Source organism: Lepidochelys kempii, chromosome 3, assembly GCF_965140285.1.
Source record: "Lepidochelys kempii isolate rLepKem1 chromosome 3, rLepKem1.hap1, whole genome shotgun sequence".
In the NCBI taxonomy this organism is placed as follows: Eukaryota; Metazoa; Chordata; order Testudines; family Cheloniidae; genus Lepidochelys; species Lepidochelys kempii.
The window spans coordinates 29,484,788-29,502,341 of NC_136382.1; positions in this window are offsets into that span (position 1 = coordinate 29,484,788).

Below are 17,554 nucleotides of genomic sequence, written 5' to 3' on the forward strand. Positions count from 1 at the left end.
GGCTCTGCAATCACATCCGCCAACTCCTTTAGCACTCTCAGATGCAGCGCATCTGGACCCATGAACTTGTGCTCATCCAGCTTTTCTAAATAGTCCCAAACCACTTCTTTCTCCACAGAGGGCTGGTCACCTCCTCCCCATGCTGTGCTGCCCAGTGCAGTAGTCTGGGAGCTGACCTTGTTAGTGAAGACAGAGGCAAAAAAAGCATTGAGTACATTAGCTTTTTCCACATCCTCTATCATTAGGTTGCCTCCCTCATTCAGTAAGGGGCCACACTTTCCTTGACTTTCTTCTTCTTGCTAACATACCTGAAGAAACCCTTCTTGTTACTCTTAACATCTCTTGCTAGCTGCAACTCCAGGTGTGATTTGGCCTTCCTGATTTCACTCCTGCATGCCCGAGCAATATTTTTATACTTTTCTCTGGTCATTTGTCCAATCTTCCACTTCTTGTAAGCTTCTTTTTTGTGTTTAAGATCAGCAAGGATTTCACTGTTAAGCCAAGCTGGTCACCTGCCATATTTACTATTCTTTCTGCACATCAGGATGGTTTGTCCCTGTAACCTCAATAGGGATTCTTTAAAATACAGCTAGCTCTCCTGGACTCCTTTCCCCCTCATGTTATTCTCCCAGGGAAGCCTGCCCATCAGTTCCCTGAGGGAGTCAAAGTCTGCTTTTCTGAAGTCCAGGGTAAGTATTCTGCTGCTCTCCTTTCTTCCCTGTGTCAGTATCCTGAACTCGACCATCTCATGGTCACTGCCTCCCAGGTTCCCATCCACTTTAGCTTCCCCTACTAATTCTTCCCGGTTTGTGAGGAAACACCTAGAAGATAAAAAGATAAGTAACAGTCAACATGGATTTGTCAAGAACAAATTGTGTCAAACCAACCTAATAGCTTTCTTTGACAGGGTAACAAGTCTTGTAGATGGGAGGAAACAGTAAATGTGGTATATTTTGACTTTAATGAGACTTTTGATACTGTCTCTCATGACCTCATAAACTAACTAGGGAAATATAACCTAGTTGGAGCTACCATAACTGGTAGGAAAACCATTCCTAGAGAGGTTTCAGAGTAGCCGCCATGTTAGTCTGTATCCACAAAAAGAAAAGGAGTACTTGTGGCACCTTAGAGACTAAGAAATTTATTTGAGCATAAGCTTTCGTGAGCTACAGCTCACTTCATCAGATGCATTCCTAGAGAGTAGTTATCAGTGATCCACAATCAAGATGTAAGAACATGTCAAGTGGGGTCCCACAGGGATTGGTCCTGGTTCTGTTCAATATCTTCATAAATGATTTAGATAATGGCATAGAGAGTACACTTATGAAGTTTGTGGATGATACCAAGCTGGGAGGGGTTGCAAATACTGTGGAGATTAGGATTAAAATTCAAAATGATCTTGACAAACTGGAGAAATGGTCTGATGTAAATAGAATGAAATTCAATAAGGTCAAATGTAAAGTATTGAACTTAGAAAGGAACAATCCTACACACACATGCAAAATGGGAAATGACTACTTAGGAAGGAACACTGAGGAAAGGGATCTTGGGGATTACTGTGAATCACAAGCTAAATACAATAACACTGTTGCAAAAAAAAAAGCAAAGAGTATTCTGGGCTGTATCAGCAGGAGTGTTGTAAGCAAGACACAAGAAATATTTTTTCCACTCTACTCCATGTTGATAGGGCCTCAACTGGAGTATTGTGTGTAGTTCTGGGTGCCACATTTCAGAAAAGACTTGGACAAATTGGAGAAAGTCCAGAGAAGAGCAACAACAATGATTAAAGGTCTAGAACACATGACTTATGAGACAAGATTGAAAAAATTAGGTTTGTGTGACAATATCAAGGATATGATCTGGACTGATGGACAGCTGTGTCCCCTCAATTCTCCAACTTGGGGTGCTCATTACACTGCTTCACTGTGAGAGCTACCATTCCTGGTCTGCTCACACACAGCCTTCAGCATGTAACTCACTCTCAGTTATATTGTATGAGTGCTATAGCCAGCCATTCATGAATTGCATTTCAGGGCGACACCAGCAAACTTGCATTCAGAGACTTTTCCCCATAAACATGCTTCTTGTACTTCCCAACACCCTCCTGGACAATACAAGCTCATACAAAGTCTGTCATTTCATTAATAGAAAATTATATGCACAAATCTTGTTATTTCAATGGAGTTTCCCAAATACAAGAAGCACTGGGTTTAAATTGCAGCAAGGAAGGTTTAGTTTGGACATGAGGAAAAACTTCCTAACTAGTTAAGCATTGGAACAAATTGCCTAGGGAGGTTGCAGAATCTCTGTCAGTGGAGGTTTTTAAGAACAAGTTAGACAAACACCTGTCAGGAATGGTCTAGTTATTACTTAGTCTTGCCTTGAGTGCAGGGGTCTGAACAAGATGACCTATTGAGGTCCCTTCCTGTCCTATGCTTCTACGATTCTATGATCACATAATCCATGTACCAATAGAAATTCCTTAACCATGCTGAATATGTTAACTGCTCTGGCCAGCAATTTCCTCTCCCTCTTCCAGATGGCATTCTGAGTTCATGGGGATCTATACAGGGGTGGGGCCAGGCCAGTGGGACACACATGGTCTACCTTCCCTTCTCCCCAACAGAGTTTTATCAGGAGAGGTGTGTGATGGGGTACCTGCCCCACACTGGACTCTAAGGGATTAACAGAGCCCTAGGTAGACTGCGCAGGAGGCAGCCAATCAGAGGAGGCCTGAGGGGAGCAGCCAATCAGGGCCTGGCAGGCCTCTATAAGAAGATATGCAGGGCAGAGCAGCTTCAGTCACTCCCTGGAGCTTGAGGATGGAGAAAAACTGGCTGCCTTGCAGGCTGAAGGTAGCTAGCAGTCTGGACAGAGCTGTGCTGCAGGCAGAGACCTGGGGAGCTAAAGGCAGCTCCTGGCAGGCTGCAGGGATCTGCAGGCTAAGGCCATGAGGCAAGGGCAAAGAGGGTGCTGGGGCCTCACGGAAGTAACCCAGAGAAATAGACTGAGGAGTCAGGGAGGGTGCAGCAAGCAGTGGCCTTCTACAGGGTTGTCCCCCTCTTCCCCTGCCCCTTGCCACTGGGGAAGAGGACGCCGTGGTCCTGGGATTGACGTGGGTCCAGGAACAGAAGAGATGATGGGCAGAGCACCACCCAAGCAAGGCGCACAGGCTACCAGAGTTAATTTCAGTATAGGCCACAAGGAGGCGGCTGGAGTGGTTAGGGCCCCTCCATTACATGGTGATATAGTCCATTTCCCTGGCAGGGAGCCAGCCTTTCACGAGGGGTACAGAATTTTCCTTGGTTTCAAAGCCTCTCCAACCCCCCCCATAGACAGTATAAAGTACAAACTCTTCATCCTGGATAGACGTGTTGGTATCTTGGATCTCAAAATGAAGAATGTAAACAGAAATTATAAGCAAAAATTATAAAGGGAGACAAGGTCTTTTGTTATAATCAGTAAAGAACAAATGTGATATTAATACTTTGAATCTTGTAGGTACTGAATGTACTCCTGGAATGCTTTATTTGACAGCTAAACACATTATACAATGGCCCTCATAGTTTCCTCTCTTAAATAACTAACAGCTTGGTTTTGATTTTATCTGCTTTTACTAAGACAGTTATATGAGCATTCTGACCTTCAGTTAACTGCCTGTTTCCTTAAGCAGGGTATAGAGAGCATTAGAGCTCTGTTCAGTGAGCCACATTTAGTTATATACAGTGTGATTATTGATCTGTACAAAAGATAGCATTGTTTTATTTTCCATATTACAGTATCTTTATGGTCCATCTACGTCATTAAAACCTATTTGTTATGACACGGCAGTCCCTGACACGTTTCCACTTGGCCAGTGTAGATGCAGTGCCTGACAGTTCTGAATTGCCCATATGTTGTAGTAGCCAGGCAAGGTACTAACAAACTTCAACAGGACTTTATTTTTTAAAGTGGAAACCTCTTTTCCAAGCTGCTGCTGCACCCTCAGTAGCTCTCCCCCAGCCTCTTCAACTCCTCCCCCCTCCTTCCTGTTTCCTGTCCTTTCAGACTCCCAACAGCCAGTGCTCCCAATTCTAATAATTACAAGCAACATCTAAACACCACACAGTGCATATGGGACCACCCAGCTTTGTATCTATTGGTTTATGCTATTGGTTTATGCTACAGCTCTTCAAAGTCCCACGCTTTCACTTGGTTTAAAACAGTTGTCCCAGATTCTGAGCAGGCAACAAAGGTTTGGCTATTGCAGATGTTTAATTCTTGTTTGGGAGAACAATGAGTAAGGACACACAAAGGTTACTCTCCCTTACTCTATTTTTATGTACCTAGGAAATAATTCTGCCCCCTGCTTCATGTGTTCAGAAGATCCTACACAGAGTGGAACTAATGCAGCTCTTCTGTGTGAAGGCAGAAATTTGCAATGCTGTGTAGGAAGAGGTGGAGATTTCCTAAATACTGTCTCATACAGGGGCATTTGGGTACTAGGCAGGAGCAAGTTGGGAGAGTGAATTCAAACCTCCCAACCTTTCCACATCCATGGAATGGGGTGTTAGGCCACAGAGCCTACCATGCTCTTTATGCTGGAGTAGCAACAGCAGAGTTATTCCGCTCTTCCACTGTGGCCTAGGGAGAGAATTCTTTGCCTCCAAGGAGCTCCCCAGACTGCACACCAATTATCCACGGGGAATAGAATCTGGCCCACTGTTACAATGAAATATCTGTATGAGGATGGGACAACACCTTATTGTGACAAGTGCAATAAAAGTTGCAATCTGAAGTCTCTTCATCAATATTTTTTTCAAGCAATGTAGCTCGTAATTCATTTTTTAACTGACTCCTTCACCCCTCTCAGTTCTCCTTCACTGATTTCCTAAGGTTCCCTATGTTTTGGGTTGCTGACATGATGCTTTATGATAGCTCTGTGGGAATGAGCAAGACAACAAAAGCTATGCAAACAACTATTCATTTATTCTGTTATTATGGCATAAAGCAGTGAGCCTCGCTCATAAAGATGGTAGGATCATTTCTTACTGAATGATATATTTGCTTTCATGGATTCCAGGTTCTTTATTTTAAACTATAATTTTTTTAACACATACTTTCTTAGCGTGGGCTATTCCCCAGTCTTCTGGTGATGCAGATACCCTCATATTAGTAACTCCAATAGCCATTAACCACTTCTGTCTGCATAATTTAACAAACCAATTAAAAAAAAAGACAAGTGTTTGCCCTATTTGAGCAGTGTTGAGTCTCTACATTGATAGTAATACTAGAGTATGATTTTGCTCCCATTTAAAATCAGTGGTAAAACTCTCATTGACTTCAATGAAAGCATAATTGGGCCCACAGCCCTGATGCACCTCTCGGTTATATTGTTGTGAGGTCAGTTTCTCCTTTAATGGTTTTATTGATTGATCATTTGAATTGTGGTAGCACACAGAGGATACAGTCATGGGTCCCATTGTGCTGGACACAGAACAAAAAGGTGCTCCCAGCCCTAAAGAGCTTGCAATCTAAGGAGAAGACAAGAGACAATAGGTGGCTACAATAGAGAAGAATTAACAGTAATAATAAGACACTAAGGTGTGTTTATCCACAAGATTTTTGTGGTTTGCTTATAATTTTTGATAGTATGGTGGCTGCTTATTATATGAAACATTGATTTTTTTCTATTTCCCTGCAAACCCATTTCTTTGACCTTTATAGATCAGCATATGGCTGGCCTGTATTTTCTGGTTCTCTCTAATAATATTTGAATATACAGTATTTGGTAGGCTGTATTGTGCTGAGAGTTGGGATTTCCTCCTAACTTGACATGCTAATGCCGAATTCACTTGTGACTATTAACAGAAGGTCTAAGCTCTCTAGCACCAAAGGTTTGATTAGAGCCAGCAATAAGCAAAAAGCTTATTTTAGTCTCTCTCTCTCTTTCAAATAAAAGGACATTGTCAGTTCAAGTGTAATTAAACAGTACCTTTTAAAGCTTGCTTGGCTTAGTATGTCATCTTAATTACTGTACAGTGCATATCATCCTCTGTTACATCTGCATTTTGCATTACACCTCCTTACAATGGCACAGAGTGCTAATATAAAACACGATAATGTGTTAGCAGAAGGATAGCAAGAGGGCTCGAGGTATATTTTGATCACCTTTGGATTGATCTCTCTAGTTATTTATTATTTTATCTTTGGGTAACAAGAAGGGTGGTTGAGTTATTTGGTGACAAGAATCTTCCCCACCCTCCACTCCATGCACACGATTGTGTTCTCTTTTTAGCTGTGCCTGGCTCCACCTAAAGGAGACATAAAGGAAGAAAAGTTAAACAGGAGAAAGGCGAGGGGATACAATTAAGAAACAAACATGAAGGAAAGGACATGTAGGCGCATCAGCTCAATGTCCCATAGTGTTTCTCTAAATTAAGGTCTTGTCTAAACACAAAAGTTGTACCATCTTATACCAGTACAACACTGCTAGTGTGGACATAGTTACACTGATATAAAGTGCTTATGCCAACATAGCTTATTCCCCTTCCCTTCCATATAAGAACGGGAATGAGCTAAGCACTTTAATATTGGTATGATTGTGTCCACACTATGGGTCACATCAGTATAACTATTACAGTAAAAAATCGCACCTCTAACCAAAATAGTTGTAGCAGTACAAAATCTGTGTGTAGACCAGGCCTTAAATCATGGTGTGCAGAATTTTCAAAAGTGCCCAGCACTAGCCTAACTCTGCTCACACTGAGTGAACGGGTACAATGTTAGGCCAACATTAAACACACTTCAATATCTCTTTCATACAGATGTTTCTTTCTGTGGTATAAGTAGAGGAGAGCAAAGGTTTTTTTCATAGGTCTGGCTCCTTGCTGTAGTTTCAGTTCAGCAAAGTGACTGCACACAAGTTCCCAGGAATTCAGTCTAATAGAGGAGAATGAATTATCACATACATAATGTGATTAATGTGTATATGAAAATAAGCTTTGCCATAAGTAAAGAAATGTAAGAGTAAGCTTCTCACGGCCATTTATGAATATAATCACTATATCCATCTTATTCAAGAAATCCATGTAATTTCACATTCAAATAAAAGTTATTATGTGCATGTATCAAATTTAACAAAGGTAGCATCAAAATCACTTTGTCATCTCTCTGATGAACCAGTGCTACAATATATTATACATGTCAAAATCAATATAAGTGCTAAATATTGCAAAATAATTATATGTACCAACATTTTTCCTATTTAAATTGAAGAAATGATATTTCTTTATACATTTGGCTGTTGTAAAAATATGTACATATAAAATAAGGCTAACTATCATAGTGAAGCTTAAAGATTCCCACTGAGACTGGGACCCCATTGTGCAAAGTGGTGTACTGTCCCACATAATAAGAGACATAATCCCTGCCCTGAAGTACTTGCAGTCTAAATACACAAGACAGACAAAGGGTTGTTGAAAGAAAGTATTATCCCTACATTTCTGAAGAGGAATTGAGACTCTAAGTGACTTGCTCAAGGTCTCTCAGAGCCAGAACTGAATGTTGTCCTGACTCCTAGTCCAGTGCATTAAACACCAGATCATCCGTCCTACCTCACTACCCAAGTAATGGAGGTAGCATAAAACTTTTAGGCTTATCATGAAGAGTAGATGTAAGAATAAATTCTTTAAAAAAGAAAAAATTATACAGCAAAGGAGGACCCATTTGTAAGGGTCACGATGAAGTAAAGATGCACAAATAATGGATGCAGTACTAAGTTGCTGAAAAAATTTAAGGAAGGAATAGAACAAGGAATGTATACATAGAGGGCCAGAAGTGAATAATTCTGAAAAAAAATTGTTTTGGGTCAAGTGGAAAATGAAGTATTTCAAAGTTTTCAGCAAATTGAACAGTCAAAAATAATTTTGTTTCATCCAACCTGAAATGAAATGGTTTGTTTTAATTTCAGGCAGGATGGGGTTTTTTTGTTTGTTTGTGTGTTTTTACATTTTTACATTCTTAACAAGTACAATTTAAAGCAACTTCTAAACCAAGTTGTTTTGACTTGAAAGATCAAAATCTTTCATTTCAAAAATGTCAAAGGAAATATATCAATTTTTCAGAATGTTTTTGGTTTTGACTCAGTTCAGTGAAACCAAAATGAATTCATGAAATGTTTTGGTGTCAACAAATCTTCATTTTTTCCTATTAAAGAAGGTTCAGCCTGTGACGTTACTGACATAACCTGTGACCGTATAGATCATGGTTGCAACCACTGTTATATATTTGCAGCAGATATTGTACAAAGGTTGTTGTGTAAGGTGTCTATGGAAAGGTTATGGTTTGTTGATGATGATTATGCTATCTGTATGGGTGTATCATTTTTGTAGTTGAAGTTATGGATATTGGCTATGTACTTGTACATCAATGTGTTTTGATTCTAAGTAGCCTCAGTGGAGCACTTGGTCAGCTTCTTGAGAAGGGACTATTCTCAGTAAGTGCCCAATCAAGAAACACTTAACTGACAGTGGACTTTTGGAGACACCAATCCACACCTGAGCTTTCCAAGGAACATTCAAACTAATATGTAAACAATGGCGTCGGCCAGTAAAGAAATGAGTCATGCATGGACATGTGGCTTGCTCATGTGACTCCAGGCTCCATATTGCTGCTGTGATTGTCCACAGTGTAGAGAAAATAAAATGCTGCTGCATCTCCTCCATCTTGTCTTCAATCCTGCTTCATACCCCCAGAGGAACCTTGCTACAAACTGAAGCTCTGAACAAAGGACTGAATGACCCATCCCAGCTGTAGATGTACTCCAGAGACTTGACTTGAACCTGCAGTTTATTTTATCACTGCTACAAGCCTGAACCAAGAACTTTGCCATTACTGTATGTAATTGATTCCATTTAACCAATTCTAGCTCTCATCTATATTTCTTTCTTTTATGAATAAACCTTTAGGTTTTAGATTCTAAAGGATTGGCAACAGCATGATTTGTGGGTAAGATCTGACTTGTATATTGACCTGGGTCTGGGGCTTGGTCCTTTGGGATCAGGAGAGCCTTTTTTCTTTTACTGGGTTAAACCAGTAAAACCATAACCATAACCATTCATCCCCATAATGAGTGGCAGTGATGTTGATACTGGGAAACTGGAGTGTCTAAGGAAATTACTTGTGTGACTTACGGTTAGCCAATGAGGTGAGACCGAAGTCCTCTCTGTTTGGCTGGTTTGGTTTGCCTTGATGTGCAAAGGAACCACAGCCTTGGGCTGTAACTGCCCTGCTTTAAGCAATTTGTCCTGAATTGATACTCTCAGAAGTGTCCCACCAAGGGCAGCATCATTACACAGCTGAAATCTGATTTTGCCCAGCTCTGATACTCAAATGTTCATTAGCTTTAGTGGGAACAGGACTGGGCCTACTATACTTCAGATTAAATTTTTTATTCCATCTTTATGCAGTTGAGAACACAATTTGCACATGAAGTCTGACCCAAAACCTATGAAAGCCAATGCACCTTTCCACTGACTTCTACAGACACTGGATTGGGCTCACTGACCTTAACAACTTTGACATAAAGAAGAATGAACTGGATCCAAAAAGCTACTGTAACATAGTGTATAAAAAGTCTCTTTTTAATTTCCTCAGCCTTTCCTGGCCAGCAAGGCTTTACGTTAGGTTATTATTTTTAGCTAGGGTTCTCACTGTGGTTATCTGTAGTGGTATTTTCCCCCCTATTATTTCCAGTTCCGTGTTTGTTCCTTGTGTTTAAAATGCTGTACCGTATATTGAATTGGTGGCTCTGCTTATACTTTTTTTTAGGATTGCATCAAGCTGTACATTAATGCATTTTGTATTTGTGCAAAATAAATGCATCATGTAAGTGGAGTCATGACTGGAGTATGGGTATTGAAGGGTACGTGCTGTTTAGGAAAGACAGAAATAAAGGCAAAGGTGGTGGAGTAGCACTGTATGTCAATGATGAGGTAGACTGTAAAGAAAAAAGAAGTGATGGAATGGATAAGATAGAGTCTGTTTGGGCAAAAATCACGTTGGGGAAGAAAGCTACTAGAGCCTCCTCAGGGATAGTGCTTGCGATGTGCTATAGACCAGCGGGATCCGATTTGGATTTGGATAGAGACCTCTTTAATGTTTTCAGTGAAGTAAATACTAATGGGAATTGTGTGATCATGGGAGACTTTAACTTCCCAGATATAGACTGGAGGACAAGTGCTAGTCATAATAATAGGGCTCAGATTTTCCTGGATACGATAGCTGATGGATTCCTTCACCAAGTAGTTGCTGAACCGACAAGAGAGGATGCCATTTTAGATTTGGTTTTGGTGAGCAGCGAGGACCCCATAGAAGAAATGGTTGTAGGGGACAATCTTCGTTTGAGCAATCATGAGCTAATTCAGTTCAAAATAAATTGAAGGATAAACAAAAATAGAACTGTGACTAGGGTTTTTTATTTCAAAAAGGCTAACTTTAAAAAATGAAGGAAGTTAGTTAGGGAAGTGGATTGGACTGAAAAACGTGCGGATCTAAAGGTGGAGGAGGCCTGGAATTACTTCAAGTCAAGATTGTAGAAACTATCAGAAGCCTGCATCCCAAGAAAGGGGAAAAAATTCATAGGCAGGAGTTGTAGACCAAGCTGGATGAGCAAGCATCTGAGAGAGATAATTAAGAAAAAGCAAAAAGCCTACAAGGAGTGGAAGATGGGAGGGATTAGCAAGGAAAGCTACCTTACTGAGGTCAGAACATGTAGGGATAACATGAGAGAGGCCAAAAGCCATGTAGAATTGGACCTTGTAAAGGGAATTAAAAGCAATAGTAAAAGGTTCTATAGCCATATTAAAAAGAAGAAAACAAAGAAAGAAGACATGGATGGTGTGGAGGATGGAGTGGAGGTTAAGGATAATCTAGGCATGGCCCAATGTCTAAACAAATACTTTGCCTCAGTCTTTAGCGAGGCTAATGAGAAGCTTAGGGATAATGGTAGGATGACAAATGGGAATGAGGATATGGAGGTAGATATTACCACATCCGAGATAGAAGCCAAACTCGAATAGCTTAGTGGGACTAAATCGGGGGGCCCGGATAATCTTCATCCAAGAATATTAAAGGAACTGGCACATGAAATTGCAAGCCCGTTAGCAAGAATTTTTAATCAACCTGTAAACTCAGGGGTTGTACCGTATGACTGGAGAATTGCTAACATAGTTCCTATTTTTAAGAAAGGTAAATAAAAAAAGTGATCCGGGTAACTACAGGCCTGTTAGTTTAACATCTGTAGTATGCAAGGTCTTGGAAAAAATTTTGAAGGAGAAAGTAGATAAGGACATTGAGGTCAATGGTAATTGGGACAAAATACAACATGGCTTTACAAAAGGTAGATCATGCCAAACCAACCTGATCTCCTTCTTTGAGAAGGTAACAGATTTTTTAGACAAAGGGAATGCAGTGGATCTAATTTACCTCAATTTCAGTAAGCATTTGCTACGTTTCCACATGGAGAATTATTAGCTAAATTGGAAAAGATGGGGATCAATATGAAAATTGAAAGGTGGATAAGGAATTGGTTAAAGTGGAGACTACAGCAGGTCACACTGAAATGTAAACTGTTAGGCTGGAAGGAGGTTACTAGTGGAGTTCCTCGGGGCTCGGTTTGGGGACCAATCTTATTTAATCTTTTTATTACTGACCTTGGCACAAAAAACGGGAATGTGCTAATAAAGTTTGCAGATGACACAAAGCTGGGAGGTATTGCCAATACAGAGAAGGACCGGGATATCATACAGGAAGATCTGGATGATCTTGTAAACTGGAATAATAGTAATAGGATGAACTTTAATAGTGAAAAGTGCAAAGTCATACATTTAGGAATTACTATTATAAACTGGGGACGCATCACTTGGAAGTAACAGAGGAGGAGAAGGACCTCGGAGTAGTGGTTGATCACAGGATGACTATGAGCCGCCAATGTGATATGGCCATGAAAAAAGCTAAGGCGGTCTTGGGATGCATCAGGCAAGGTATTTCCAGTAGAGCTAAGAAGATGTTAGTACAGTTATACAAGGCACTGGTGAGACCTCATCTGGAATATTGTGTGCAGTTCTGGTCTCCCATGTTTAAGAAGGATGAATTCAAACTGGAACAGGTACAGAGAAGGGCTACTAGGATGATCCGAGGAATGGAAAACCTGTCTTATGAAAGGAGACTCAAAGAGCTTGGCTTGTTTAGCCTAACCAAAAGAAGGCTGAGAGGAGATAAGATTGCTATCTATAAATATATCAGAGGGATAAATAACATGGAGGGAGAAGAATTATTTAAGCTCAGTACCAATGTGGACACAAGAACAAATGAATATAAACTGGCCATCAGGAAGTTTAGACTTGAAATTAGATGAAGGTTTCTAACAATCAGAGGAGTGAAGTTCTGGAACAGCCTTCCAATGGAAGCAGTGGGGGCAAAAGACATATCTGGCTTCAAGACTAAGCTTGATAAGTTTATGGAGGAGATGATATGATGGGATAGCCTAATTTTGGCAATTAATTGATCTTCGACTATTAGCGGTAAATATGCGCAATGGCCTATGATGGGATGTTAGATGGGTTGGGATCTGAGTTACTACAGAGAATTCTTTCCTGGGTGTCTGTCTGGTGAGTCTTACCCACATGCTCAGGGTTTAGCTGATCGCCATATTTGGGGTCGGGAAGGAATTTTTGTCCAGGGCAGGTTGGCAGAGGCCATGTGGGTTTTTCATCTTCCTCTGCAGCGTGGGGCATGGGTCACTTGCTGGAGGATTCTATGCACCTTGAAGTCTTTAAATCATGAGTTGAGGACTTCAATAGCTCAGACATAAGTTAGGGGTTTGTTACAGGATTTGGTGGGTGAGATTCTGTGGCCTGCATTGTGCAGGAGGTCAGATTAGGTGATCATAATGGTCCCTTCTGACCTTAAAATCTATGATTCTATGAAGTGTAATTCATATCTTATTTCTACCTTTTTTGTTTATCTTTAATTCCTAACCTATACTTTTCTAGTATGAATTTGTTAGAAGAATATTTCCAAGTTAATTAAAAAGAATCTAAGTTCAGAATCACTAGGATTGCCAAAATGTTCAAATTAGATCTTTAAAGTTACATACTGTAATCCTCATTTTTGTGCTTAACTAAGAATCTGATTCAAGGCTCATTGAAGTCAATAAAAAGATTCTTATTAACTGAAATGGGCTTTAGATAAAACCTTAAGCAGCCTGATTTTTCAGAGATGCTGAGTACTCACAGCACTTATGGGCCAGTATATGGGGAAAAAGTCAATGGTGTAGGTATTGAACTACCTCAGTTCACTTGGCAGACTTTCCCCACCTTAGTACAGTATATGGCTGGATATTATCTTTTCCATGTTAAAGATATCTTCCCATGACTAGGTTATAAAATAAGCATTGTCTGAACTACTGGGTCCTGATTCACCGCATAAAACTCCCCTAAGGCTGGTAGATGGCACGTGGATGATCTTCCTCTTCCCCTCCCATTCCAACATTACACTAGGTTATCCTAGGATAGCAAGAGCTGCTGCAGTGGCTTCTATGCTATCCCTCGTTTTTAATCCCCACCCCAGCATAGGAAGCATGGCTCAGGGTAAAGGGGCATATTCAGGATATCCCTATGCCCAAGTTAGCCCGGATTGACAGAATACCCCTTTGGGACCATTGGCTACTGGTGTAGTTTAGATCATCCATAAAGTTGCTCAAATCTGTCTAGAGTATTGGGTCAGCAAAAAATCAGCTCCAGGATTGGGGTAAGAGGCACAAAAGGATCATTTACACACCCCTCCTACTTTACCCAGGGTGTTTGCATAGCTCTTGGTGTCATTTTAATAGCTCTTTAGCACAATGATGCCTTTTGGTGATTGGATATATGTTGAAGTCTTTCAAGGTCACATATGTTTTTCTTTGAATTAAGTCAATGATTTTTCATACTTGCAATCCAATAAATCATCTAATTACAAGGACTATTGGCACAGATACTGTATGCCACACATTATAACCAGAATAATTACATTTCATACATGGTCAGATATGCCAGAAGGTTCTTTTTAAAAATTGTCCACAGTGTATGGAGTGGGAGGAATCATTTGCACTGGAAAATATTGCTGCTGGGTTATCTAATCTATCCCTTTGCATCAAGGCAGAGTTTGGAAACCAACAAGTAGTTTGGGCACATGGAATCTGATCCAAAATATTTCACATGTTGAGAAAACCCCAGGCTAGTAAAAGAATAATTCAGCTCTACCATGTGACACCTATAAAAGGAGCCATGTTAGAAAGAGTTAGCAATTTTAAATAGCCAAATTAAACAAGATATACTTAAGACTTATTATCCCCTTCTCGGAAATTTCATAAACTAACCTTCCCAGGGAAGCTCTGAGTTCTTTTAGTGCAGCTCTAATAAGTTTCAGTGCTTAATGGTGTCATGTCAGTAGTCCATTCCTCTTGTCAAGTTCAAACTTTTATAGACAGAAATCATAGCACTATTCTTACCGCATGGACTGGAATCACTACTCTCACTCCCACTACTCAACTTTCTACACTTGCCTTTGTTTTGAATTGTAACACAAGAGCAAGTGCCATCACAGAACCAGTACTATTAAAAGTGACATATCTGCTGTTGCTGATTGACTAATGCTGTAGCATTACTTCCAGGAATATCATGTTTCAGAGGTGATATTTTTCTGAAGTTATGAAAATCTCATAACAGCTCCTTTAGGAAACGTCATGTCTTCAGATAAGATGGGCTTGTACAGGCTTTTCTTGGCAGTTACTAGGATAGGATGTTTTGTTATCCATTTGTCTTTGAAGGGTGTGAAATAACAATAACATTACTTAGCACATCTCAGCTGTGGCTCTCAAAGCATTTAAAGGTGGGCAAATAAGCATTATTATCCCCATGTTTACAGATAGCGAAGCTTAGGTACAGTGAGATTAAATGACTGTGCCACAAGAAACTCTTACTGTCAACTGGCAAGGGGGTGCAACAGGGTTACAGAGATGTTGTGGGTCTCATGTATACATTCTAATTCACCAAAGAGTGTCTTCTGAGGTCTCAAATGACAGCTGGTGTCAAACTGGTCGTCAGTATCACTGCGAAACACATGCACAGATGTTGTGTAAGGAGTTATGCATATAAACTGAAATTATAAGGTTTTTGTCATAAGGTCATCAGCAAATGTGAAAAATGGATTTCCTGTCAGACAAGAAATGTTTGTCTAGCTGGCTGTTTACATGTAGATAAAGTATTGTATAGTTTTCAATGGGTCTAATATCACCAATCTGAACTGAATGTTAATGGAGGATTGTACAAATGTGAAAGGGAGAAAAGTGACAGGAAGAGGCAAACCGCAGGAGTAGGAGGGGGGACTGTATCTTGAGGTGCCCATGAAAGTTTTCTCTATTATATTTGGTGGACAAAATAGATACCCTGTCATCCTTCACCTAGGAAGTAAACAGACAGTGCATTTTCTTCATGAAAGAGGGATCTCAACCAGACTTGGAGAGCACTTTAGATGAGATAAGCTTCTTTAGCTAGGAGGTTAACCTGTTAGTTAAGTTTTGTCTCTAGAAAGTTTTACGATTTTGTTTTTATATGTAACCATTTGTTTCCAATATTCTCACTCACTATCACTTTAATCTCTGTTCTTTGATGATAAACTTATTCTGGTTTTCACTCTAAATATATCTCAGTGCTGTGGTGTTAAAGTGGAAATCCTGAGTTGAATCTTACAAGTTGGTGTGTACTGTTCCTTTGGGGACAGCAGACCTGGTGATTCTGTGAGTGTCCAGTACATAAGGGTCTGGACACTAGGGGAATTGCTCTGAGGATCTGCGGGTTGGTGTGTGCCTATTGCTAACCTGGTACAGAGAGTGAGGTCTGCTGGGATCTGGAAGGCGGTGTTTGTGTTGCCAGAGGCTGATGGTTTCAGAGAACTGATCCACACCAGGAACAGACAAAACTCCCTCATGCTAAGGACATGTGGTGATGAGGGTGCTTCACACCCCTGGGTGCCTTGGGGAGCATAACAATGACTTGTAGAAGGTCACACAGCCAAGAATAGAGCTCAGCTCTTATGACACAGTCCACTCTCCTACCCACTTTCCATGTAAATGCACTCCCTTATTTCCAGAAATCAAATCAGGTGCTGTGCTCCAAAATGAGTTGTCAGCAGTAGGTCCAAACTCTGAACTGTCTCCCTTTTTAATATCATTTTCTAAAGTTTATGAAATGCCAAGAAGCTCCATTGTCATGAACTATACATGTCTAATATTTCCTTGTATTTTCAGCTTTGTTTGCTGTCTGCTTATGCTTATTCGTAATTTCCATCTTACATTTCTCTGTTATGTTCAATACAACCTCAGCTATTTTCAATCTAAGGTTATCTACTAGAAGCACTAAAAGCGGAAAACTAATCATCAGAAGTAATTTCAGAAGTTCTTTATCTTTTTTCATTGATATTTCTTTATTCTTTTCCCATTTTCACATTCTATGTCTAATTTAGATTGTAATCCAGATGGGGCAGAGATAATGTATATTTTAATCTCATGGTGTTGTATATGAATGTTCAATAATAATAATGGCATTATACCAGAAATAGCTGATCTAGACATTCTGAGGGTATGAGGATCTATGCCCTCCTTTCATTTTTGTTTGGTCTGATCCTAGTCTATCAAAAAAATTGAGAGTCCTATATTTGTGGTTCTTGTATCTAGTCATATTGAACTCCATGAAAACTAGTTAAATGGACAAAAATAATTAATAAATCCAATAGCAAAGCCATGGCATGCTAATGAGAACAGTGCTGGAGTTCTATCCTGTAACACTTCTGTGGTATTCGAATGGGTGTCACCCATACACAATCAGACCCATAGACAACTAGGTTCCCATACTTCAAAAACTGCATCTGGATGTTGGCAAATGGCAAGACCTTCCCCTATCACTGTGGGACAGGATCCATCTGCTAGAAGCGAACATCCTACCATTCCTGCTCTAGCACTTTTAAGTCCTGCCAATACTCTTACCACTTTTATCTAAAAGCCTTAGATCACATGAGTAAAAACTTCCTCTGGAAAGGCAAAAATTTCCAAATGACTAAAATGTAACTAAGCAAAGAGATAAAGAGAATTTGGCACTTTCTAGCTGGAAGAACTCTCCCAAAGAATTAAATAAAAACAAAACCCTCCAGCCCCATTTCTTCCTTTTCATTCCACCCTCCCCCAAATGTGGCATGAACACAACACTTGCAAATCATCACCCTTTATGTGTTTATATGCCTGTCCCCTACCTTTTCTGTCTTATTTGTTTAGACTATAAGCTTGGTGAGTCAGCGAATGTTTCTTATTCTGCTCATGCCTAGCATAACAGGACCTGATTTTCAGTTGGTATCTAGGCACTAGCGTAATATAAGTAATAAATGGCAACAACAACAATATAGCCTCAACAACGTATATAATCTCATATATATCTGACATACCCTCACTTTATATGATTCTCCCAGTCTGTTTCAGTAC